Source organism: Sturnira hondurensis, unplaced genomic scaffold (assembly GCF_014824575.4).
Source record: "Sturnira hondurensis isolate 20B ecotype Veracruz unplaced genomic scaffold, ASM1482457v3 Scaffold0003038, whole genome shotgun sequence".
Taxonomy (NCBI): domain Eukaryota; kingdom Metazoa; phylum Chordata; class Mammalia; order Chiroptera; family Phyllostomidae; genus Sturnira; species Sturnira hondurensis.
The window spans coordinates 1,537,400-1,563,461 of NW_028075669.1; the positions used below are offsets into that span (position 1 = coordinate 1,537,400).

At 35.7% G+C, this 26,062-nt stretch overlaps 1 pseudogene; it reads right to left on the reverse strand.

Moving 5' to 3' along the window:
• Window positions 1–1,012: 1,012 nt before the first annotated feature.
• Window positions 1,013–20,182, reverse strand: LOC118983752 (actin-related protein T2-like; annotated as a pseudogene).
• Between the last annotated feature and the right edge of the window lie 5,880 nt (window positions 20,183–26,062).

Here is a 26,062-nt window from a genome sequence, read left to right on the forward strand (position 1 = left end):
TATTGCAAAAACCTATCTAAATTTTACATTTTTCTCCCAATATTTTGGAAAAACAACACAAAATTAATGTAAAGAAATTAATGTATGCATAATTCATTCAGCAATGTCTTTGTGATGACCACTAAATATTTCCAGTAATTTACCCTTAACAGAAGGAAGTTATAAATATCCTTTAAAACAAAAGCAAGCAAGCCAACAAAAACACAATAAGTAGTGGTGTTGACTTTTAATATTCCACCTGGGAATAGTGGCCCTGAGTTTAGAGAGCCTTAAACAAATAGTGATTTTTGTGCATGTCTCTCCTCTTTGCTAAGGACAACAGCTCTATCCTATTTAGCTGCCTGATTGCATAACAGAGAGCTCTATTGCTCTCTTGTGCTAATTAAACACCAACTGATTAAAAGAACATCTATGCATATATGCTTAGCCCGTGGACACAGACAATGATGTGGTGAAGGCGAGAGCAGGGGACACAGGGTGGAGGGGGAAAAGAGGGAAAATGGGGGGCATCTGTAATAGTGCAACAATAAAAAGGAAGGTTCTCTTGATCCCTAAAACAGACTAGCATTTTTCCCATTTAATTCCCTTCCCCTCCCTGCACTTTTCCTCGTGATTCTGTCTCTTCTCAGTCCCAGGTCTACCAAATATATCTAAGCCACTTGATTAAAATGAAGATTCCTGGGACCCTACTGAATCAAGCAGTGGACATGAGACTCAAACACCTACTTTTACCACAAACCCCGCAAAGTGGATACAGCTTCAACACATACCCGAAGGATTTCTCAGGAGAAAACAATTGAAAAGGTTCATGGGACAGGGAGTGTGAAATAGAACCATGTAAAAGCATTCACTACCTTGATCGGAAATCACTCTAGTGCCAACAAAAATGAACTAAAACCCCAAATATCGTATCATTCTATCAAATACCATGCTGGAGCTCATGGAAAGATTTCACTTTATTCAGTGCTCCCATGACCTGACACTTCAAGTTGTTCCTTGTGCTGTGGGTTTTCTAAAAGCATCTTCACTGAACGACATAGGACCCAAACTCCATAAACTCTGCAGGAGTGATCCAGATCTGTTTGAAACTGCTCAGAGAGGTCATGATGGATGCATGTATCCACACAGAGAAACATCAGGAGAAGCTGTGATATTGATGGGACTACCTCTGGAAGCCAGCTCTTTCAAGTCTTTCCTCGAGCTCAGGGAAGAGAGTGGTGCCTCCAGACAGTATAATTTCTACAAAGAGATTCTTCTGGATGTCTGTGTCACACTTCATAATGCTTCTGGCAACCATATTTGAGAGTTCTGGGTTGTGGATGCCCAGCTGGTGAGGTGTGAAAAGAATCTCAGGCACCTGGTGCAGCTAGTCCCCAATGTTGAAAACATTCCTCTCTGGCAGTTGGTATTTTCTTAAGACCTTCTCTGGCTTCTTATATAGCTCTTTCCCTGGATCCAAGGCCACATAGCACAGCTGCTTTTTGATGTCATTGACTAAGTCCTTGTTGAGTATGTAAGGGAAACTACTCCCACTAGCAAGGAGTAGCTATATGAGGTGCTCTGTAAGGTCCCTCCATGTCACATGGAGCTTAGTAACAGAATGAGGCAGGGAGTAACCCTTAAATATGGGGACAGTGCAAGTGACTCTTTCCCCACTGTGCACCACAAGGCCCATGACAGAGGCAGAGGCATAAAGTGCCACTACTGCATGGTTGGACAGGTAGAAGGCAGGCACACTGAAGGTCTCAAACATTACTTCCACCATCTTCTTTCGAGTCTTTCTTGGGTTCAAGGAGGGCTCAGCCATGAGTACAGACTGTTGACAGCATTTTACTCCCAGTTCCCACTCAAAGATATATTTCCAGTGTTTCTCCATGTCATGTCATCCCATTACCAGTCCATGCTCAATGGGGTAGTGCATATGCAAAGCTTCATGCCTGTATAGGAAGTTTCCCCCCACAACATACTTTTTCTGAAAGGTTTTTTTTAAAGCATGTTAAATTGAGGATACCTCACAACAGAGCTGTTGACATGATGGGGTGCAGTCTCTCTAGACAGGTCTGCCTTGCAGAGTCCTGATCCATTGTTAAAAATTACAGCTGGGATGTTTCATATGTATAGGTTGAATATGTCCACAGAATGTTCTTCTGAACTTCACCAAAATAAAGAACACTGGATCACTGGGTGAAACAATAGGCACCTCTGGAAGTTATAAAGCCACAGGATGCCAAAGTTCTCAAGTTGTTATTCAGGTGAGGCTAACTGGCTATCCCAAATACCCCAGAACATCCCAACCTCAACCCATGAATCTTGTTTTAAGGCAACCCAGGGCCTGCAGAGGGTATTTTACTGATGATTATCTCTATGTAATAATGTAGTCAAGGCCACAATTGTCCTCAGACAACATCAGAGGGATTTCAAGGGGTGGAGTTTCTGAGTGTCTAAGATACTTGTACTGCTAATGTGAAACAGAGGTAGACAAACTATATCTATGGCTAGCTTTGATAACTCTGTAAACCTGAAGCAAAATTCTAACCTGAAAAGCAAGTGAGTAAGCCTAGCTGTGGACCTGTCAAAAGCAAACAACAGCCCCCCCCCCCAAAAAAAAATCTGGCTTCTATGCTCAGGTAAACTGCTCTTTGTGGGATAACAAAAATACCCTTCCACCCTGGCTGGTGTGGCTTAGTGGATTGAGCACCAGACTGCAAACCAAGGGGTAGTGTGTTGGATTCTCAGTCAAGACACATGTCTGGTTTGCAGGCAAGGTCCTAGTGCAGGGCATGTAAGAGGCAACAACACATTGATGCTTCTCTCCCTCCTTTTCTCCCTCCCTTACCCTCTGTCTAAAAATAAATAATAAAATCATAAAAATATACCTTTCCTTTGCTACAGGGAGGAACTAACCATCAGACAGGTTCAAATTAGAAACAAGATGCCTGTAATCCAGTTCTGGAGGTACTTATATTTATTTTCTTATTTTTAATAGCTTTATTGAGATGAAATTCACACATAGTACATTCACCCATTTATAGTATACATTTCTAAAATTTTCAGCATATTCACTAATATGAGCAAACATCACAACAGTTTAGAACATTTTCTTCACCTCAAAAATAAACCTTATTCTCTATCTGTCACCCTTTTCAGACTGCCTTCTTATGAGCCCTAAATACCATTAATATGTCTTTTCCTCTCTAGACCTATTTTCTCTTCCTTTTTAATATAAATGGAATCATAATATGTGGCCTTATGTAGCTGGCTTCATTTATTTAGCATATTGGCTTCAAGATTATTTCATTGTTTGGATGTAATGCATTTTGTTTATCTGTTCTACAGTTTACCAAGGTTCACATTATTGATTTATAATCTCTATTTATTTCTGTGAGACTGGCAGTGATATCCTCTCTACTTTTTTAAACTGTTTAAAAGACACGGCTTTAGGTTTTATTGATTTCTTTATTATTTTTCTATTCTCAATTTCAATAATTTCTGCATTATTTTCTTATGATTTCATTCCTTCTGTTTCTTTAGTTTACTCTTCTTTTTTCTAGTGTGATAAATTAAAAGGTTAGGGTAGAGATGAAATCTTTCTACTTTTTCTGATGCAGATTGAGACAGTTTATTTTACTTGTCAATTTGGAAACTCTATTTTGCCCAGTTGTTATGTCAAACACTAGTCTAGCTGTTACTGTGATAGAATTTTGTAGATACTATTAACATTTAAAATATTTGACTTAAGTAAAGGAGATTAACATCCATAATCTGGGTGAGCCTCATTCAACCAACTGAAGGCATTTAGAGCAAAAACTAAAGTTTCCTGGAAGAGAAGGATTTCTATCTCAAGACTATAACACAGAAAACTTGCTTGAGTTTCCAGCTTGATGCCCTGATCTATAGATTTGCAATTTTAGACTGCAACATTAGGACGGTTTAATTTATGTGGCAACTTGACTAAGAGAAGCTGAACTACCTTGTAGAACATAATTTCTAAGTGGGTAATGAGTGTTTATGTAGTAGACATTAGCATTAGAATCAGTAGATTGAGTAAAGATCAGCCTCACCAATGCAACTGGGCATTACTCAAAATGTGAAGCCCTTAATTATAGAACAAGAGGACAGGAAGGCCAAATTTACTCTCTGAAAATACATGTCCCCAAGACACCCATCTTCTTCCATTTTTGAACATCAGTTATGGGCACTCCTGCTTCTTGGTCCTTGAGACTTAAGTCAGGACTTTCACCATGGACTCCCCTGGTTCTCAGGTATTTGAGTGGACTGGAACTATACCATTAGCTTTCCTAAGCCTACAGGTTACAGATGACAGTTGATAGGACACCGCAGTGGCCATAAATACATTAAAAAATCCCTCAAGACAAATCTTTGTCTATATCTCTATTTCTCTGTCTTCTTGATTTTGTTTCTTTGTAGAACTTGGACTAATAAAAACATCAATTCAATTTTTTGCACCTTTTTCTGAGGAATACTTAATGTACAAAAATGCATATATTTAATGTATACATTTGATGAATTTGGTCTCATGTATACACCTGTGATATCATTACCACAATCAAAGTAAAATCATATTCATCACCTTCAAAAGATTTAGCGTCTTCTTCTTTCTTGTGTGTATGGCTGCATGTTGTGTGCATGCATGTGTGTGTTAAGAACACTCAGCATGAGGTCTACCCTCTTAAATAAGTTTTTAAGTGCACAGTATAGTACTGTTAATTATAGGCACTATGTTGTACAGAAGATCTCTAGAATGTATTCAGCTTGTAATGCTGTGACTTTATATCCTTTGAACAATAATGTTCCATTTATACTGTGTGGATGATTTTAATAATCAAATCACAAATGAGGACAGCAAGCAAGCTAGAAAAAAACAAAAAATATAAAACATACAAAGAGGCAGTACATATCTTTTTACAACAAAATGACTTCAAATATACATGGATTAATCATCCAACCAAAAGTGGCAAAAGGGATAAAGAAGCAAGATCCACCCCACAAAAAACTACAAGTGTTTCAGTTTAGCTTTAAGGATACACATAGATAGAAAGTAAAGAAAGAAAAAAACATATTCCATATAAGTGGTGGCAAAAAAGCTGAAGATATTATATTTATATATATATATATATAGTCAAAAATTGTCACAAGACAAAGAAGATCATTATATAATGATGAAGTGTCAATTCATCAGGAATATAAAACAATTATAATTATACATACATGCAACTTCAGAGCACCTAAGTACATTAAGTAAGTACAGGTATCCTGAGAACTGAAGGGCAAAATAGAGAGCAATACAATAGTAGTAGGACATTTCATTATTCCACTATCAACAATGGGTAGAATATACAGACAGAAAATCAGTAGGTAAATGGTGAACCTGAACAAGACTATAGAGCAAATGGCCTTAACAAACATATATAAAACACTGCATTCAACAATAGTAGAATACATACCCTTGTCAAGCATAAATGGAATATTCAAGATAGATCATGTTAGACCAAAACAAGTCTTAACAAATTTAATATTTAAAATACATCAAATATTTTTTTCTGATTACAATGGCATAAAACTAGAAATCAGGAGGGAAATTGGAACATTTAAAAATATGTTGAAATTAAACAAGGGTATAGATTGTAAATGCATCCCCAAAATCATATGTTGGAACCAAATACCCAATATGATGTTATTTGGAGCTAGAGCCTTTAGGAAGTGATTGGGTCTTGGGGGGGGGTCCTTTTGAATGGAATAATGGGGCCCCAGAAAGCTCCCTTGCACATTCTACCATGTTAGATTACAGTGGACAGACAGCCATTTTATGAATGAGTAAGCAGTTGCCCACCAGACACCAAACTCGTTGGTGCCTTTATCTTGGATTTCCCAGCCTGCAGAACTATGAGAAATAAATGTTTGTTGTTTGTAAACAGTTCCAGTTATGGTATTTTGTTACAGCAACCTTGACAGACTAAGATGAATGTATCCCTGAACACTAATGCATCAAGAAATAAAAAAAATAAATTTAAGAAATCTTGAGACAATTGGAGATGAAAACACAACATGCCAAAATAGATCCAGCAAAAACAGTCTTAAAAGGGGGGCTTATATCTACATTAAGAAAGAATTCCTAGAAGAAAAAAATAGACAAGGAAATTTTAGATAATCCATGCAGAAATATTTTTGCTGATATATGTCTTAGGGCAAGGGAAATAAAGAAAAAATAAACTGGAACTATATCAAATTAAAAAGCTTCTGCATGGCCAAATAAACCATTATTAAAATGCAAAGGGAACCAAACATATGGGACAAAATATTTGTCAAGGATACAGCGGACAAGGGTTTGATCTCCAAAATATATAAAAAACTCACACGATTCCACTCCAAAAATACAAACAATTCTTAAAAGAGGGGCAAAGGACCTGAATAGACACATCTCTAAGGAGGATATACAGAGTGCCTATAGACATATGAAAAGATGCTCAACATCACTAGTCATCAGAGAGATGTAAGTTAAAACTACAATGAGGTATCTCACACCTGCCACAATGTCTATCATTAACAAATCAACAAACAACAAGTGCTGGTAAGGTTGTGGAGAAAAGGGAACCCTAGTGCACTGTTGGTAGGAATGCAGACTGGTGCAGTCACTGTGAAAAATTTCCTCAAAAAACTAAAAATGAAACTGCCTTTTGACCCAGAGATTCCACTGCTGGAATTAAACACTAAGGATTCTGAAACACCAATCCCCAAAAAAACCCTACACACCCCAATATTCATAGCAGCACTATTTACAATAACCAAGTGCTGGAAACAGCCTAAGTGCCCATCAGTAAAGAAGTGGATCAAAACACTATGGTACATTTACACAATGGAATAATATGCAGCAGAAAGAAAGAGGAACTTCTCCCCTTAGGGACAGCATGGATGGAAGTGAAGATCATTTTGCTAAGTGAAATAAGCCAGGCAGTGAAAGACAAATACCATATGATCTCACCTATAAGTGGAACCTAATCAACAAAATAAACAAATGAGAAAAATAGAACCAGAGAGTTGGGAATAAAGACCAAATTGACAGTGGCCAGAGGGGAGAAGATAAGGGAATAAAGGGGGAAAAGGTAAGCCAAAGAATAGGAATAGAGGACTCATGGGCATGGACAATGGGGGGATTGACTGCAGGAGTTGGGGGAATGGGGCAAGGGAGAGCAATGGGAGAAGAGGTGGGACAACCGTAACTTAATGACAATAAAAATTATAAAAGAAATAATAATGGTACATTTACACAATGAATACTATATAGCAGAAAGAAAGAAGGCGCTCCTACCCTTTGTGACAGCATAGATGAACTGAAGAATATTATGCTAAGTGAAATAAGCAAGGAAGTGAAAGACAAATACCATATAGTCTCACCTATATATGGAATTTAATCAACAAACCAAACAAGCAAGCAAAATAGAAGAACAAATTGACCGTGACCAGAGGGGAATAATGGAGGAAACAAGAGGAAGGAGGGGAAGTGCGTATTCAACGAATATGTATGAATGACCCATGCACATGAACAACAGTGTAGGAATTGACTGTGGGAGTGGGATGGTTGGAGGAGGGCAAAGGGGGGAAATTGGGACAACTGTAATGGAATAACAATAAAAAATGATTAAAAATGGAAATCAGGCCCTGGCTGGTGTAGCTCAGTGGATTGAGTGCGGGCCTGTGAACCAGAGGATCGCGGTTCGATTCCCAGTCAGGCCACATGCCTGGGTTGCAGGCCAGTTCCCTGCAGGCCAACTCCCAGCAGGGGACACACCAAAGGCAACCATACATTGATGTTTCTCTCCCTCTCTCCTTTCCCCTCTAAAGATAAATAAATAAATAAAATCTTTTAAAAAAATAGAAATCAGATAGTTCTCAAATGAGTAATCTGACTTTACACTGCAAAGAACTATAAAAGTAAGGACAAACTAAACCCAAATTTAGTAGAAAAAGAAAGTAATAAAAATTAAGGTAGATGTAAATAAAGTAAAAAATAGAAAAACAATGGAATAAGTCAATAAAAATGAGTTATTTTTGAAAAGATACAAAATGAGAAAACTTTAGTTAAGTTAAATTTAAAAAAGTAAAAGACTCAAATAAATAGAATTTCTAATTGGAAAATTTAAAATTAGAAATTTTATTTATTAGGAATTAAATGATTTATTCATTATAAGCTGCTAAGTAAATGTATTAATAAATAATTTAACAAATCATGAATTAAGAAAATAAATTACAAATAATGCAGCAGAAATACAACGATCTTAAGGGAGTACAATGAAAAATTATTTGTCAGCAAACTGGAAAATTTAGAAGAAATGTATAAATTTCTAAAAACATATGACCTACCAAGACAGAATCCATGAATAAATAGAAAATATTAACAGATCAATAATTAGTGTAATAGTTTTTCAATTGTTCTCCACAACCTCCATTTTTAAGAGTGCCTATAGGCTTTAATTTCCCCACATTGTGTTCCAAATAAAGTCAGTTGCTTGTGGAGTATTTAGGAGCTCTATATTTTTCATCTGCTTCTTTCCTATCACTGAGTCAAGGCTCTGGAGTTGGGAGTGAAGACAATGGCATGTTCCTTTCTGAGGGATTCTCCTTCTGTAGATCATAAGCATATAGTGCAGGGAGGAGTATCCTCAGATACTCTGAGCTTGCTTCTCCTTACGTGGAACCACCACTATATGAGCCAGGACAAGGGCAGTGGGGACCCCAGTATTCTCAGTGATTCTGTGCCATGGTTGGACCTCTCTTCCACTGTGTAGGTTGAGGAGGAAAAGGTAAATTAACACCCCTCATTTCCGCCTACTTGTTGCAGCATTAGCAACAGATAACTGAGGGTAGAATAAGAAATTCTGTACCTCTCTGGAAGATAGTCTCTTTTTGGAAAATCTAAGAGCAGAGACCCCTGTTCTTGGCTGAACCAATCTGAAGTTTCTTTCTCACTGCGTTAGGAAGGAAGCAGAAAGGACTAGGTCTCATTTCAAACACCAGAAACTCTCCTTGTTATTACCAAATTCCAGTAGATTTCCTCAGATGAGTGTTTATTTGTTGTATATCCTTAGGACCATTTCCTAGTCCTTAAATGCTTTGTTTTAAAACACTTTTGCCAAATATTCTTGAAGAATGTCTGAAGTGTTACTTTTTCTGTCATGCTGTAAATTCTTCAATCAAATATTGCAAGATGGTATAAACTGGCTACATTACACTACTACCTGTAAATATATTCTTTATTCTTTTGTTTGGTAATATGCCTCTTCCTCCTTTTGGCTCTCTGTATCTTCAATTTTACTGCAATGTGTGTATGTATAAGTTTTAAAATTATTTTTCCTGCTGGATATTCACTTAGTTTTTTTTCACCTGTTAATCGCCATATTTCATCAGTTCTGGAAGGTTCCTAGTTAATTTTCCTCAATATTGTACTTTCCATTTTATTTCTCCTTTGTATTATTCCTCTTAACTATATTTGAATCTCTATTTCAATCCTTAATTAGTCTATTACAGTGACAACTTTTTAAATACTGTTTTCTATATAACTTCTCTTTTCAGATCACTAACATTCAGTGTAGAAATGTAAATTTACAACTAACATATTGGTTTTATATCTAACAGTATTTTATTTATAACATTGATAATTATATTTATCATTTCTCGAAGTCGTGTCTTTCCTTTTCAAAACTGCTTAATTGTTTTCAGTGGTCATATTTTTGTTCATCACACATTTAAATACTGACAAATTACTTAAAGATATACTTTTAAAGTTTTTATTTAATGATTTTGGATAGAGAGCATGGGGGAGAGAGAGTTGGGGAAGAGACAGAGGGAGAAGAAGAGGAAAAAATGAGGGGAGATCAAGAGCGAGAGAAATAGTGAGCAAGCGAGAGAGAGAGAAACATCTTGGTCTGCTGTTCCACTTATTTATGCATTCATTGGTTGATCTGGTATGTGCCCTGACTGGGGAACTGAATTCACAACCTTGGCATATCAAGATGAGGCTCTAACCAATGGCGCTTTCTTGCCATGGCAAGATATTATACTTTTATTTCATACTGTCATATACATTTGCAAATATTGCAGTGTTTTTAGGTCTAATACTAGATTTTTTTTCATTTGACAGTAGCTAACAGATATAGTGGGTGGAATAAAAAAGCCTATTCTGAGAAATATATCCTACATTTATAAATTTAGGAACAAAAATCAATGCACATATATGGCTTACAAATTAGGGAGCTAAATTTTAGTTTAAGGTAGTCCTAGCTTTACAGTATCAAGAGAAAAAGCAAATTCTGTATACTGCAATTCATTTGATACAGACCTCAAAGAGTTTTAACAGGTCAAGGACCTAGAACATTATTTTATAATAAAAATATCACTAGAACATAAGACTCTAGTCTACAATTTATAAGCTATGCATTCATTGATTTTTTAAAAATTTTTGAAATGTTGTTCAATTATAGTTGTCCCCAATTCCATCCCACCCATCCCCACCTCCCACCCACGATTCTACCACCTCTTGGCTTTGACCACGTGCCCTTTATACATGTTCTTTGATGACCCTTCCTCACTTTTCCCCATTATCCCCTCCCCACTCCCCTTTGGTTACTGTCAGTTTGTTCTTAATTTCAATGTCTCTGGTTATATTTTGCTTGTTTGTTTGTTTTGTTGATTAGTCTCCACTTATAGATGAGATCATATGGTATTTCTCTTTAACCACATGGCTATTTAGCATAATGCTCCATCCATGCTGTCCTGATGGGTAGGACTTCGTCCTTTCTTTCTGCTGTGTACTATTGCATTGTGTAAATGTAGCATTGTTTTTTGATCCACTCATTTACTGATGGGCACTTAGGTTGCTCCCAATACTTAGCTATTATAAATAGTACAGATATGGACATTTGGGTGCATAGGTTCTTTTGAATTGGTGTTTCAGGATTCTTATGATATAGTCCCAGCAGTGACAAAAGGCAGTTCACTTTTAGTTTTTTTTGAGGAAATTCCATACTGTGTTCCATAGTGGCTACACCAGTCTTCATCCCCTCCAACAGTGCACTAGGGTCCCCTTATCTCTACAACCTCACTAGGACATATTGTTTGTTGATTTGTTTATGATTGCATTTCTGACTGGTGTGAAGTGGTATCTCATTTTGGTTTTAATTTGCATCTCCCTGATGGCTAATGATGCTGATCAACCTTCCATATGTCTCTGGACCCTCTCTATGTCCTCCTTGAAGAAATGTCTACTCAGGTTCTTTGCCCATTTTGTAATTGGGTTTTTGTCTTCCTGGAGTGCAGTTGTGTGAGTTCTTTATATACTTTGGAGATAAAACTCTTGTCTGTGGGATCAGCTTCTGTACCACCTGATTAGTAGGGAGTGTGGTGGAGATTAAGCAACTGGTTGAATCCCCCTGAGAAATGTGGGGTCAAATCCCTAAGCTAAGATCCACAGCCTAAAGCACCAGAACCCAAAAAGCACGCAGATAACAACTGATGGTGTAAAGCAGCAGGGTCACTCTCTGCCAGAGATGAATGGCTAGAGACACAAAGAGCCATTTAAAGGTCCAACACACAAGTTTTCATTTGCAGCTACTTACCCTGGGCTCTGGCAAAGATGGAAGTAGAGTGGGCTGGAGATACCTGACGAGAGACTGGAGGCAGAGGCTTTGGGGAGAGAGCTTAGAGAGTAGACACCAGGATCCAAGTGCTGAGTCATCCCCCATAAGGCAGCAGCCATCCTGTTCAGTCAGACTGCTCCCCTTGGAGTGGCAGCAGCCTGAGAGGAAACAATAGACCCAACCCCAGGAGAGATTCTTCCCCACTCTATGAGGTTGAAACCTGACTGCTTAGAGCAGATAGACTAGATTAACAACTGAAGGAGACAGCTACAGACACTAGATACCTGGAAGTCTGTAACAGGTTGCCCAAGGTAGGACACAGTCAACATCTGATATTTTCTTTCTGGTGGGTCCAGAAAGAAAAAAACAGTGGTAAACACTAGAAACTACTAAGACAAAATCTACTGTGGTCATCTACATGATTTGTGATATTTTCTTTCCTGCATAGCTTTTTCAACATTCATTTCTTGTCCATCAAGTTTGTGCATATTAAGTCACTAGATTTTATACTATAGTTTATTTCTCCTTTCTTATAATAGTCTTACTCTCTTTACACCTTTAGTAGTGCTGATTCATTTACTGTTGGTAGTGGGATTGTGGTGGGGGGAAGATATTTTTGCAGATGTGGGTTTGTTTCCTAGGCTTTGTGGTTTTGTTTCTGTAACACCTGCACAACTGCATACAAGATGTGGTGGGTAGAGTGACCCTCTCAGTCAACCAGCTGCAGGTAAGGGCCCACCAAAGAATGACCCAGCCATCAAAACCCAATTACATCCAGAAAGCCAACATAAAAGGCATAAATGTTATCTCAAGAGCAACAAGTTCAGGTGATCAAGGAGAGTGTACCACTGAATCTCACATATCTCCTACCATAGAAGTTCATACAAACTCAGGGAATGAAAACACATCAGTTTAAAAAGCATAAGCAAACCAGAAGAGTCTCACACAAAGACATGACCTCCAATTTATTTCTGTTCTTAATTTCATAAGTGTAGTATATGTTTCTCATAATAGGTATTTTCCATTTAATTCACTGCATGTGTCACTTTCTTCAAGGCTCCTAGTTTTATGTGTGACATTCAAATGCTATGTTTCATCCACTGTTTATGATGTTGGCAGTCATTTTTTATGATGTTGGCAGTGGGCTTGTCATATTTGGCCTTTATTATGTTTAGGTATGTTTCCTTAATTCCCACTTTGCTGAAAGTTTTTGTCATAAATGGGTGCTAGATTTTATCAAATGCTTTTTCTGCATTTATTGGTGTGATCTTGTGGTTTTTATCCTTCATTTCATTTATGTGGTAAGTCACATTTATTGATTTTTGAATATTGTATCAAACTTGTACTCCTGAAATAAACACCACTTGATCATGATATATGATCTTTTTTATGTATTGTTGCATTCAGATTGCTAGTATTTTGCTGAGGATATTAGCATCTATGTTTATCAGGGACAGTGGCCTATAGCTTATTTTTTTCTTGTAGTGTCTTTATTTGGTTTTGGAATTATGAAAATGCTGGCCTTATAAATGGACTTGGGAGGCTTTCCTCCTCTTAAATTTTTTGGAATAGTTTGAGAAGGAGAGGTGTTTCTCATAAGATTGGGAACAGGACAGGGATGTCTGCTTTTACCTCTTATTCAACATAGTATTGGAAGTCCTAGCTATAGCAATCAGACAAGAAGAAGAAATAAAAGGCATCCAAATTGGAAAGGAAGAAGTAAACCTCTATTTGCAGATGACTTGGTACTGTGCACAGAGAATCATAAATGTTACACCAAGAAACTACTAGAACTAATCAAGAAATTCATTAAAAATGGCAGATCCAAAATTAATATCCAGAAATCAGTTGTATTTTTATATTCCAATAATGAACTATCAGGAAGAGAAATTAAGAAAATAATACTATTAAAAATTGCTTCAGAAAATAAAGTATCTAGGAATAAATGTAACCAAGGATATAAAGACCTGTACTCAGAAAATTTTAAGACACTGAAGAAAGAAGCTGAAGAAGATACAAATAAATAGAAGCACATACAGCATTCATGAATAAGGAGAATTAACACTATAAAAATGTCCATTCCACCTAAAGCAATCTATAGATCCAATGAAATTCATATCAAGATACCAATATTTCTCAGAACTAGAACAAATATTTCAAAAATTTATATGGAAATACAGAAAGCCCCACGTAGCAAAAGTGATACTGAGAAAGAAGATCAAAGATGGAGGAATCACACAACTAATATCAAACTATATTATGAGGCCATAGTAGGCAAAACAGCATGATACTGGCATAAAAATAGACACATAGATCAATACCACAAAAAGAAAACCCAGGAATAAACCCATATCTTTAATTAGCTATACTTAATTATAGTTCAAAGAGGAAGCATGTATATACCTGGGCTAAAGACAGTTTGTTCAATAAATGGTGTTGGAAAAATTGGACAGATATGTACAAAAAATGAGACTAGACCATCATTTTGTACCACACACGAGAATAAATTCAAAATTGATTAAAGACTTAAATGTTTGACCCCAAACCATAAAAATCCTGGAAGAAAACATAGGCAGTAAAATCTCAGACATTGTTCATAGCAATATTTTACCTGATATATCTCCTCAGGCAAAGGAAACGGGAGAAAAAATAAACAAATTGGACTACATCAAACCAAAAAGTTTTTGAAACAGCAAAAGATACCATCGACAAAATAAAAAGACAATCCACTCACTAAATGGAGTACATATTTGCTGATACATCAAAGGGTTAATATCTAAAATTTATAAAGAATTTATAAAACTCAACACCAAAAATACAATTGAAAAATGGGCAAAGGGTCCTGAATGGTGTGGTTTAGTGGACTGAGTGCTGGCCTCTGAGCCAAAAGATAGCAGATTTGATTCCCAGTCAGGGCACATGCCCAGGTTGCAGGCTAGGTCCAGTTGGGGGTGTGCAAGAGGCAACTGATCGATGTTTCTCTAGCACATCAATGTTTCTCTCCTCTTTTCCCTCCCTTCCTCTCTTCCTAAAAATAAGTAAATAAAAACTTTTTTTTAAAAATGAGCAAAGTACCTGAATAGACATGCCTCCAAAGAAACATATAGATGATCAATAGATATATTGAAAAATATTCAATGCCACTAACCAGCAGAGATACACAAATAAAAACCACAGTGAGACACATTGCACCAGTCAGAATGGCTATCATCAATAAATCAACAGCAACAAGTGCTGGTGCGAATGTAGAGAATGGAGAGCCCTTTTGCACTATTGGTGGTAATGGAGATTGGTGCAGCCACTGTGGAAAGAAGTATGGAAATATCTCAAATACTAAAAATAGAATTGCCTTTTGATCCAGCAATCTCACTTCTGGGAATATATCTGAAGAGAGACAAAACACTAATTTGAAGAACATTAGCACTCTTATGTTTATTGCAGCTTCACAATTGCTGACATATGGAAACAGCCCAAGTTTATATATGTAGATGAGTGGATAAAATATCTACGGGACATTTTCACAATGGAATGCTACTTGGCTGTAAAAAAGAAGAAAGTTGTACCCTTTGTGACAGCATGGATGGACCTGGAGAATATTATGCTAAGTGAAATTAGCTGGTCAGATAAAGGCAAATACCATATGATATCACTCATATGTGGAATCTAATGAACAAAGTGAACTAACAGGCAAAATATAGGCAGACTCATAGATAGCAAGTTGACAATTATGGGGGGGTAGGGAATGGAGAGCTGGAACAAAAAGGAAAAAGGATTCATGGACACAGACAATGGTGACTTCTGAGAGGAGGGGGTATGAGGAGAATCAATGGTAATGAAAAAATACACTAATTTTTAAAAAATGTCTTACCTTATTTGTATCTCCTATTTTCTTCTTGTTTCTGCATATGTTACCAAAGATGAAGGCCGCCAACTACCACAAAATTCACTGGGAAAACATCAGATCTATCGCTCTATTTACCATTCTGGATAGAAGCTTTATGTTTACAGGCTTTTAAAGCTTTTTCCTGCAAGCCTTGCATAAACACACATTAATGCATTATGTTTGGTATTTAAGTTCTATAGATATGTAAACATTATTTATTAAATTTTGCCTTTTATCCTTTCAAATTGATATAACTCCACACTTAATATAAAGAAGATTTTATCCTTGTCATTATAATTCATTGAAAGCCAGTTACATGCTAATATATAATAATGCATCTGAACTCAAGGAACACATTTTGTACTGCCTACGGTATCTCCATCTATTTCCATAAGCCTTTCAGTATCTAACTGATACCGTAATTTACTTTATTTTTATTTTTCTCACTGTAAATATGAAAGAAGATAACAGATATAATAATTGGACCTTATGTCATTAAATAGCTAGTTAAAGGGCATTTTTGGAAGTTTTTGTTTCAGATAAAATAATTTTGTAGGATATCCCCCATAATCTGGATGCCATAAAACTATACTTATTTAATTTGCTGTAATAGAAGCCAACATCTATCCAACGAAAGAAAGGGCATTGTCTTGGACTGATACTATACTTTCCAATATCCCCTTTACAATTTTCAGTTTCATGGGAATTCACCAAGGGTATATTAGGTATAAATTGCCAGGACCATTATTCAAGAAAATGGCTGACTCTCAGAAAGTATCACACAGTTTGTGGCATTATAATTTGCCTTATTCCTAATTTCCTCCCCCAAATCCACAATTGTTTTAAAAACCAACAGGCCACCATCACAGTAAAGACCAGAATCCTGCAGCACATGAATTTGTACATATTTTAAAGCCCCACATCTAAAAACTGTCATTATTTGATTGTCTGGTGATTTTCTGGAAGATTCAACTCACAAAATTGTCTTTCCTTGACCTGAAACATAGTTTCCTAGTGGGAATACCTTTTCTCCTAAGGATATTGTTACAGAACCTGATACTCTGGGTTATTTTTGCATGCTGTTCTTAATACCAGGGTTTGATAAAAAGGAAAGGAACTATGTATTCAAAAGTTGTACAGGTTCAGAATAATGACAGGATGTTGCCATTAAATCCCAAAGTCCCTTTAAAGCACCCACAAAGACACACACACAGTCCTCTCTCCCCTTGCCAAACCAGGCTTGTCAGGGGGACCATATCTCAGGGAAAAAAATAGAAGTCCATAGCTTGGCTAGGCTCTCATTCTTAATCCAAAACCACATGGCACTTCCTTATGGCAGGATGGTGGGAGTTCTTTTGCATTCTTTCAAACTGCATGGCCAAGACCCAGCAATGCTACTACCTGATCGAGAGGCTTGTCCTTCTCCAGCCCCATGGTCAAGAGCCCCAGTATGGCTGCTATGCCTGGATTTTAAATCCTGGTGTATATTATAGGGAAGCAATCCATGTGAAATGGCAAATGTAGCCCAGCCCTATCAGAAAACCAATAGGCACAAATCAGTAAACAGGGAGCCAAACCCATGGATCAGCTCTCCCATAGAAAACCAAGCCTGCATTATATGTAGTAGGCTGCTTTGAGGCTTGCCCTTGCTAAAACTCCCTCACTCTGAGCTGAAGCAACAAATGCTTACTGCATATCTTTAAAGTAACTTCTGAAGTCTGCACTAATTCTCCTAAGGATGAAGTGTAACCAGACCAATCACTCTTATCGTTCCCTTGCATTTGCAACATTTTTTCCTTGTTAATCCATAAGAAGTAATCAGTAACAACCTTTCCTTTGTTATCTGTAAAAATAATCACCTAAAGTAAACCTGAGCATAATGAATGAAAATCTTCTTTGATGTATGCTATTAGACAACAATAAAAGCTTGACCAGGCAAGGGTCAAGGCAATCTCTCTCTCAGAGAGTGGCTGTGCCATCCCTTTTTCTCCACAGAACTTACATAGTCCATGTGAATTTGTTCATTGCATCCACAACATACAGACTTCGCAGGATGAAGTCTGTATCACATATCTTTTTCTGTAACCCCGTTTCCAACTCCTCCCACACTGGGTTACACCTGCTAGTAGTCTGGTTTCCTCTGCCTATCTTGGCTGCCATTGTTAGTCCAGGCAAGTGTGGCTCCATGACATAGGAGCCACCTCCAACCTACTCTCTCAGGTGCAGGAAATCCCTCCAGCTATATCGCATCATGGGTTAGAGTCATGTCCATCTGCCTGACTCCTAGCAGGCACAGCCTTTAATGTTATTAAAACACTGGACAATTTTTTCATATATGCAAAATATATGGAATTGACTCAGCAATTCCATTTCTGAGAATTTATCCGAAGAATCCTGAAATACTAATTGAAAAGAATATATGCACCCCTATGTTCATTGCACCATTATTTATAGCCAAAGCCTGGAAACATCCCAAGTGTCCATCAGTAGATGAGTGGATAAAAAAAGTTGTGGTATATGTACACAATAGAATACTACTCACCTGTAAAAAAAAAGATGGAAATCTTACCTTTTGCAAAAGCATGGATGGAGCTGGAGATTATTATGCTAAGTGAAAGCATAATAATCAATAAGGAAGTGGGCCTGCTCCACTTCCCTTATTCCCAAAGTGTTAGCTGTGGGAGTGTTCTTTATTTGGGGGGACATCCAGCTTGGCACCCTGTTACAGCATTACTGACAAAAATCAGATGCAATTAGACATTCCAACTTCCTGAGATAATGGATAACAGCTGAGGTAAAGAGTAGTCTAAGCAAAAATTTATAAGGAAACTATGGGAATCAAATGTCCATAGTGGGCTTTGAGAATTCTCATATTCCTGTGGATATAAAAATCCATGTATATGTATGGTGCTCTGCACATGCACAGAACACAGGGTTATGCTCATGATATATATGAGAAGGCCTTAAGCTCCCACATTTAGTTGGCTTTGAGGTTCCACAAAGATGGAAATGGAGACTAAGGATGACTTGGAAACTGCCTAGCTGAATATTGAAGCTGTGCCCTCAAAACACAAAGCCCTTCATTGAGAACTTGGAGTTATTAGTTCCACTCATATAAAGATATCTTTTAACAATAATTTTCTGAATGCTAAGTTAGCTAAGAGCTCAGTGGCCACACATGACAAATATGCAGACTTTACCAAAAAAATGAATGAAAATTACCAAAAAATCAGAAACAACCACCAAAAACAAATTAAAAACCAACCAACCAAAGAAACAACAACAAAACCTTAAGGGGAAGAAATAGTCTGATTTATAGAGCTGTCACATTATGTTTCTGAGTAATCAAAAAAATTACAGTCTACATTTTAAAAAGTTGAGCTTACACAAAAGCTATATCCAGTGATTTAACCGAGTAAATTTCCTTTTTAAAAGATATTTATTGTTGATACTATTATGGATGTCCACATTTCCCTATCCAATTTGCCTACCTCCACCTAGCTACCATCCACCTTCCCTCTGGCCATCACCACACTGTTGACTGTGTCCATGGCTTATGCATATATGTTCTTAGGCTAAGATCTTCACCTTTCATCCAGCCCCCACTCCCTGTCCCCTTTGACAGCTGTTAGTCTGTTCCATGTGCCCATACCTCCATTTCTATTTTGTTTGTCAGCTTATTTTGCTTGTTAAAATTCACATACATGTTGATTATATGGTATTTGTTTTTCTCTGACTGGCTTATTTCACTTAGCATAATAATCTCCAGCTCCATCCATGCTTTTGCAAAAGGTAAGATTTCCATCTTTTTTTTTTTACAGGTGAGTAGTATTCTATTGTGTACATATACCACAACTTTTTTTATCCACTCATCTACTGATGGACACTTGGGATGTTTCCAGGCTTTGGCTATAAATAATGGTGCAATGAACATAGGGGTGCATATATTCTTTTCAATGAGTATTTCAGGATTCTTCGGATAAATTCTCAGAAGTGGAATTGCTGAGTCAAAAGGCAGTTTCATTTTTAAGTTTTTTGAGGAAACTCCAAGTTATTTTCCATAAGGGCTGCATTAGTCTGCATTCCTACCAACAGTGCATTACAGTCCCCTTCTCTTTGCATCCTCACCAGCACTTGTGGTTTAATGATTTATTGATGGTAATCATTCTTGTAGGTATGAGGCAATATATTATTATGATTCTAATTAGCATCTCTCATGATTAGTGATGTTGAGTATTTTTTCTTATATCTAGTGGCCATCTGTATGTCCTCTTGGGAGAAGTGTCTATACAGATCCTTTCCCCATTTTTTAATTGGATTGTTTGTTTTCCTGGAGTTGAGTTATATAAGTTATTTATATATTTTAGAAATTAACCCCTTATCAGATGTCTTATTAAAGAGTACATTCTCTCATACAATGGGTTCCCTTTTAATGTTTTTGATAATTCAGTTAGCTGTGCAGAAGCTTTTTTTATGTAGTCCCATTCGTTTTTTCTTCCTTTATTTTCATTGCCCTGGGAGACATATCAACAAAAATATCGCTATAGAGATGTCTGGGATTTTGCTGTCTATGTATTTTTCTATGATTTTTATGGTTTTACATCTTACATCTAAATCTTTTATCCAGTTTGAGTTTATTCTTCGGCATGGTGTAAGTTAGTAATCTAATTTTATATTTTTGCATATACCTGTTTAATTTTCCCAACATCATTTATTGAAGAAATCTTTACTTCAGTGTATGCTGTTGCCTACTTTGTCAAATATTAATGACCATATAAGCACGGGTTTATTTCTGGGCTCCACTTTTTCCCATTAGTCTACATGTGTGTTCTTACACCAGTACCAGTCTCTTTTCATTACAATGGCCTCATGTTATAATTCTGTATCAGGTATTGCAATTTCTCTAACTGTTCTTTCTCAGGATTGCTGACGCTATTCAGGGTCTTTTTTGGTTACATAGAAATTTTTGGAATATTTGCTCTACACCTGTGAAATGTGCCATTAGTATTTTAATAGGAATTGTGCTGAATCTATAGATTGCTTTGGGTGGTACGGGAATGTTAATGATGTTAATTCTTCTAATCCATGAACATAGTATATGCTTCTACTTATTTGTATCTTCCTTAGTTTCTTTCTCCAATGTCCTATAGTTTTACAAATACAGGCCATTTTTCCTTTTCGTTAGATTTATTCTTAGGTACCTTATATTCTTGTTGTTGTTGCAATAGTAAATGGGATTGTTTTCTTAGTTTCTCTTTCTGATAGTTCATAACTGGTGTATAGAAATGCCAACAATTTCTGAATGCTAATTTTGTATCCTGCTCCTTTGCCAAATTCATTTGTCAGCTCTAGTAGCTTTTCGATAGACTTTTAAGGTTTTCTATGTAAAATATCATGTCATCTGTAAATAATGGCAGTTTTACTTCTTCTTTTCTAATTTGGATGCCTTTTATTTCTTCTTCTTGTCTGATTGTTGTGGCTAAGACTTCCAGTATTGTATTGAATAAGAGTGCTGAAAGCAGACATACCTGTCATTTTCCCAATATTAACAGACACACTTTTCATTTTTGGTCATTGAGTATATTTTTGGCTGTGGGTTTGTGATATATAGCCTTTAGTATGTTGAGGCATATTCCCTCTATTCTCACTTTGCTGAGAGCATTTTTCCTAAATGGGTGCTAGATTTTATCAATGCTTTCTCTGCTATTGATTGATCTATTGAATTGATCATGTGATTTTTATCCTTCATATTGTTCATTTTGTTTATATGGTGTATCATATTTATTCACTTGCAAATATTGTACCAACATTGCATCTCTAGAATAAATCCTACTTGATCATGGTGCATGATCTTTCAATGTACTGCTGGATCCAATTTGCTCAGGATTTTTGCATTTATCTTCATCAGAAATATTAGCTGATAATTTTCTTTCTTTTTAGTGTCTTTTTCTGGTTTTGGAATTAGGATAATGCTGGACATTATAAGTGAGCATGGTAGTCTTCCCTTCTCTGGAATTAACTGCAATAGTTAGACAAGGATCAGTGTTAGGTTGTTGTTGTTTTTGGTTTTTTTTGAATGTTTGTTAAAGCCATCTGGTCCAATATATTTGTTTCTTGTGAGGTTTTTTTATTATTATCATTATTACTGGTTCAAATTCATTAGTTTTAAGCTGTATATTCAAATGTTCTGATTCTTTCTGATTCAGTTTAGGAAAAATATATGTTTCTAGGAATTTATCCATTTCTTCCAGATTGCTAAATTTATTAGCATACAGTTGTTTGTAATATTCTCTTACAATCTTTTGTATTTTTGTGGTGTCAGTTGTTACTTCCCCTCTTTCATTTCTTGATTTTATTTATTTGGGTCCTCTCTCTTTTTTTCTTGATGAGTCTGGTTAAAGTTTTGTCAATGTTATTTATCTGTCAGAGAATCAGATCTTGGTTTAATTGATATTTGCATTGTTTATTTTACACTGTACTTCATTTACTTATTCTCTGATCTTTATTATTTCCTTACTTGTACTCAGTTTAGACTTTGTTATTCTTTTTCAAGCTCCTTTAATTGTAAAGTTAGATTGTTTATTTGAGATACTTCTTATTTTTAGGCTAGGCCTTCAGTGTTATGAATTTCCTTGTCTGAGCTACTTTTGCTATGTCCCACAAATTTTAGGTTGTTGTGTTCTCATTTTCATTTGTTTCAAGATATATTTTGAGTTTTTTTTATCGATCTCATTGTTAACCTATTCATTTTTAATAACATGCTATTTACCCTCCATGTATTTATGTGTTTTTCAGTTTTTTCTTGTTATTAATTTGTAGTTTCACACCACTATATTAAAGAAGCTGCTTGATATGATTTTGATCTTAGCTTGTGTGAAGAAATTCTACTTGATCCAACTTTGTTTCTTTCTCCATTATCACACATTCTTAGTATATATTCATGAACATATTACATGAATTTCTGTCTACATAAAATAAAATAAAAGTACTTGTTTTGAAGCACAGTACACTGCCTAATGTATCACCTCTAGAAACTTGCCTAGACGTTACCTTTAACGGCCTGATAGGAGTTGAATCTAGTTTTAGTCTTAGAAATAAAGATGGATTGTGGGGATATGCCCTGAGAAGAATCAGCATTGTCGTGCATATCCACTCCCTTAGGGGAGTTCATTAGAGTTTTCTCATGCAGTGATACATCTATCCCAATGGATTAAGGTGAAAAGGTTGATACCATTTTGTACTAAGCGGCCCATTTCATTTGGGGTTAGGATGTTAACACCACTGATAGTAGGGAGGCCACTTTTGTTGCAGTTGAGATAGGCAATTTCCCTGGCATTGAGGAGACCTCTTTTACCAGTAAAGAAGTCTTATCAGAGTTTAGGGGTTTAATGTTCCAAGAATTAATAAGATCTTCCCACATGTCTCTATTTTAACTTATAAGCTCCCATTCTTTCCTCGATTTATTGGTAGACAGCCTATGAGACTGTAAATTCAAATTGTGTTGTAATTCAGCCCATTGAGGTGTGAGGTTCTATGTTTGATTTTCAACAATTTCAGCCTTGCAGATAAATTAAGGTGTCCTTCAGGGCACGCTTGGAAAGTCTTAGATCATTTACAAGGTGCATGAGCTGGGAATTTAAATAACTGACCTGATCCTTTACCTTCATCACTGTGTTCAGGGAAATTAGGAGAAACATACCAATGGTATTATATTCATTAGTTTTCCAAAAATATTTTAAAATATGTACAGAATCATCTAGCTCCTTTTAAAAAATGTTTGATATGGAATATCTAATGCAGATATTTTTTGTATCTTTATAAAAAGTTCGCATCATGTACTCTCAGAGCTCTCTTTACTAGTGGAAATAGAGAGATTGTCATCTTTAAAGATAATCATATTAGAAAGCCAATACCAGAAATACTAGAATCAATTTAGAAAATTCAAGCCTAAAACTCTATTTTCTGCAAGTCCTCTTGTACCAAAGTCTACATTAGACAGGCTTCTCCAGTTATACAAAACCAATAAGATATACGCAAATACATACACACAGATATAGAAATATAGATACAATGAGACTTGTTATGAAGAATTTACTCACATGATTATGGAGGCTGAGAAATCTCATGATATATCTGGCATCTGCATGCTGGAAACCCAGGTACACCAGTAGTTTAATTTAGTTTGAGTCAGAACACCTGAGAATCAATTCTTATAACTCAATATTAAAAAGAAATGGACAAAGAGTGTGAATGAATATATTTCTAAAGAAGATATACAAATGGCCAAATATCCACATTAAATGTTGCTCAATATAATTATCCATTATGGAAATGCAAAGCAAAACACAGTGAGATATTGGTTCATGCCTACTAAGATGGATATTATTAAAATACTTATAATAAAAATATTGTCAAAGATGTGGGGAACTGCTGGCAGAAACGTAAGTAATTCTGTCACTTTAGAAAAAAGAATATGGAAGTTCCTCAAAACATTACACAGAAATTCCATGACCTAGAAATTCCATTCCTAGCTATATACCCAAGATAAATTAAAACATAAAGCAAAAAAAAAACTTATAGATGAATGTCCATTGCAACATTATGCATAATAGCTAAAACAGGGAAAGAACTCAAATGTCTACCAACTGATGAATGATTAAAGTAATTGAGGTATATCTGTACAATGAAGTATTGTTACAGCCATTAAAAGAAACAGATTATTGATACAAGCTAAAACATAGATGAATCTTGACAATATTTTGCTAAGTGAAACAAGTTGCAAAGGATCACATACTATATGACTCCATTTATATGAATGTTCAAAATAGGCAACGATAAAGAAATAAAGTAGATAAGTATTTTCCTAGGACTTTGGAGAATAGGGTGTTAGAGGTTCTTCTAATGGTTGATAAAAATGTTCTAAGATCAATTGTGATGATAGTTGATTGCTGCTTAACTCTGTGAATATATTAAAATCCATTGAATAGTATGCTTTAAGTGGGTGAATTTTATATATGTATTCTATCTCAATAGTTTTAAAAAATCCGCTGTAAAAATGTCTCATGGTTCTTGCATTCATCTTATTTAACAGTATCTTCTCTACCACAAATCATTGGTTAGAAGCCAAATTGATTATAGTGGATGAGACTAGAGAATAATGATTTGACAGTTATTTGAATAGGGTAGAGATGTTCACATCAACTTCTGTAGAGCAGAACACAATACTCTCTTTTTGTGAAGTCTGCATCCAAGTTATTCTGTTACCAATCAAAGCTCCTTCTGTTTCCCGACCATGGGCTTTTGGTCTGTGACTAGATTTCAACTACATCTGAATGTTTTCATATCTAATCACATGTGTTTTTGACTGTGTATGGTTTTTTCCTTTCTTAATCTACCCAGCATATTTTCTTTCTTGAAAAATTAGTTATCACTCAAGTAGAGTTTTTGCTATGACTGAATAATGTTCTCACTTGGTATGCACTCTGAATTCATCCTGAAGCAATACATGAGATTCCTGTAAATTGGAATATAAAAGGATCCTCACACACAGTTCATTATTTTTAAAGCAAAATGTGTAGATCACAGTAAATTTTTTTAGGAAATTACTTTTAGATACATATATGAAGGATATAAAAACTAGACTTTCTGCATCTGTTATAGATCTGTAGGATACTCACAGAAAGATTTATTTTTGCTTATTGAAATTAAGTCCAGTAACACTTTTTAACTGATAGCCCATTGATGTTCTCTTTATTCATCTCCTAAGTAAAATTTTCCTATTAGCAAATTATATTTATCACATGGAGCTCTCTACAGATGTAACATACATAATATCAGAGTCAAACGCTTTTAAGCCCAAATCTTTAATTAATGAGAGTGTTCAATAAATGTTGCCAGTCAGAAGCAAAGATTAATAAACTTTTATGCTTGCTTGAACATAAAAGATAAAACAGTAACTTCCATTATAAAAATATTCTGTAAGAATAAAGGACACCATAAATTTACATTAGAAGATATTTATTGAATGTTATATTCACCAAACTAATTAAAGAAGGTTAGTTAAGAAACATAACACCCACACAAAGTTTCTGGCTTCTGTTCATAATTACTGTTCATAAGCAGTAAGTTTATTCATATAAAGATCAATTCAACAACAATATACTAATTTTAAAGAGTGTACTTCAAATTCAACTACCTAAAATAATTTTTTAGATGTGTTAGCCATTTTATGAAGATCTCTTGGCTTGACTTGCAAAACTTTCAATTTAGTGCATATGGTCATTAGTTACAATGGTATAAAAGGTTTGTAATCATGGAGTTACAGGACACTAATTAGCTAGTAACCCCACCATACTAGTTGATGAGGTAATGATGAGGTCCTTGAATAAAGAAAGGGAGGGACGTAGAAGATGATTGAAAGCATATTGGGAAAAAATTTCTGACCAACACTAACAACATTCAGCAAATATTGATACATTATAAAATATTTTAAGTAAGAATATAATTTATCTAACATCATAATGTATTT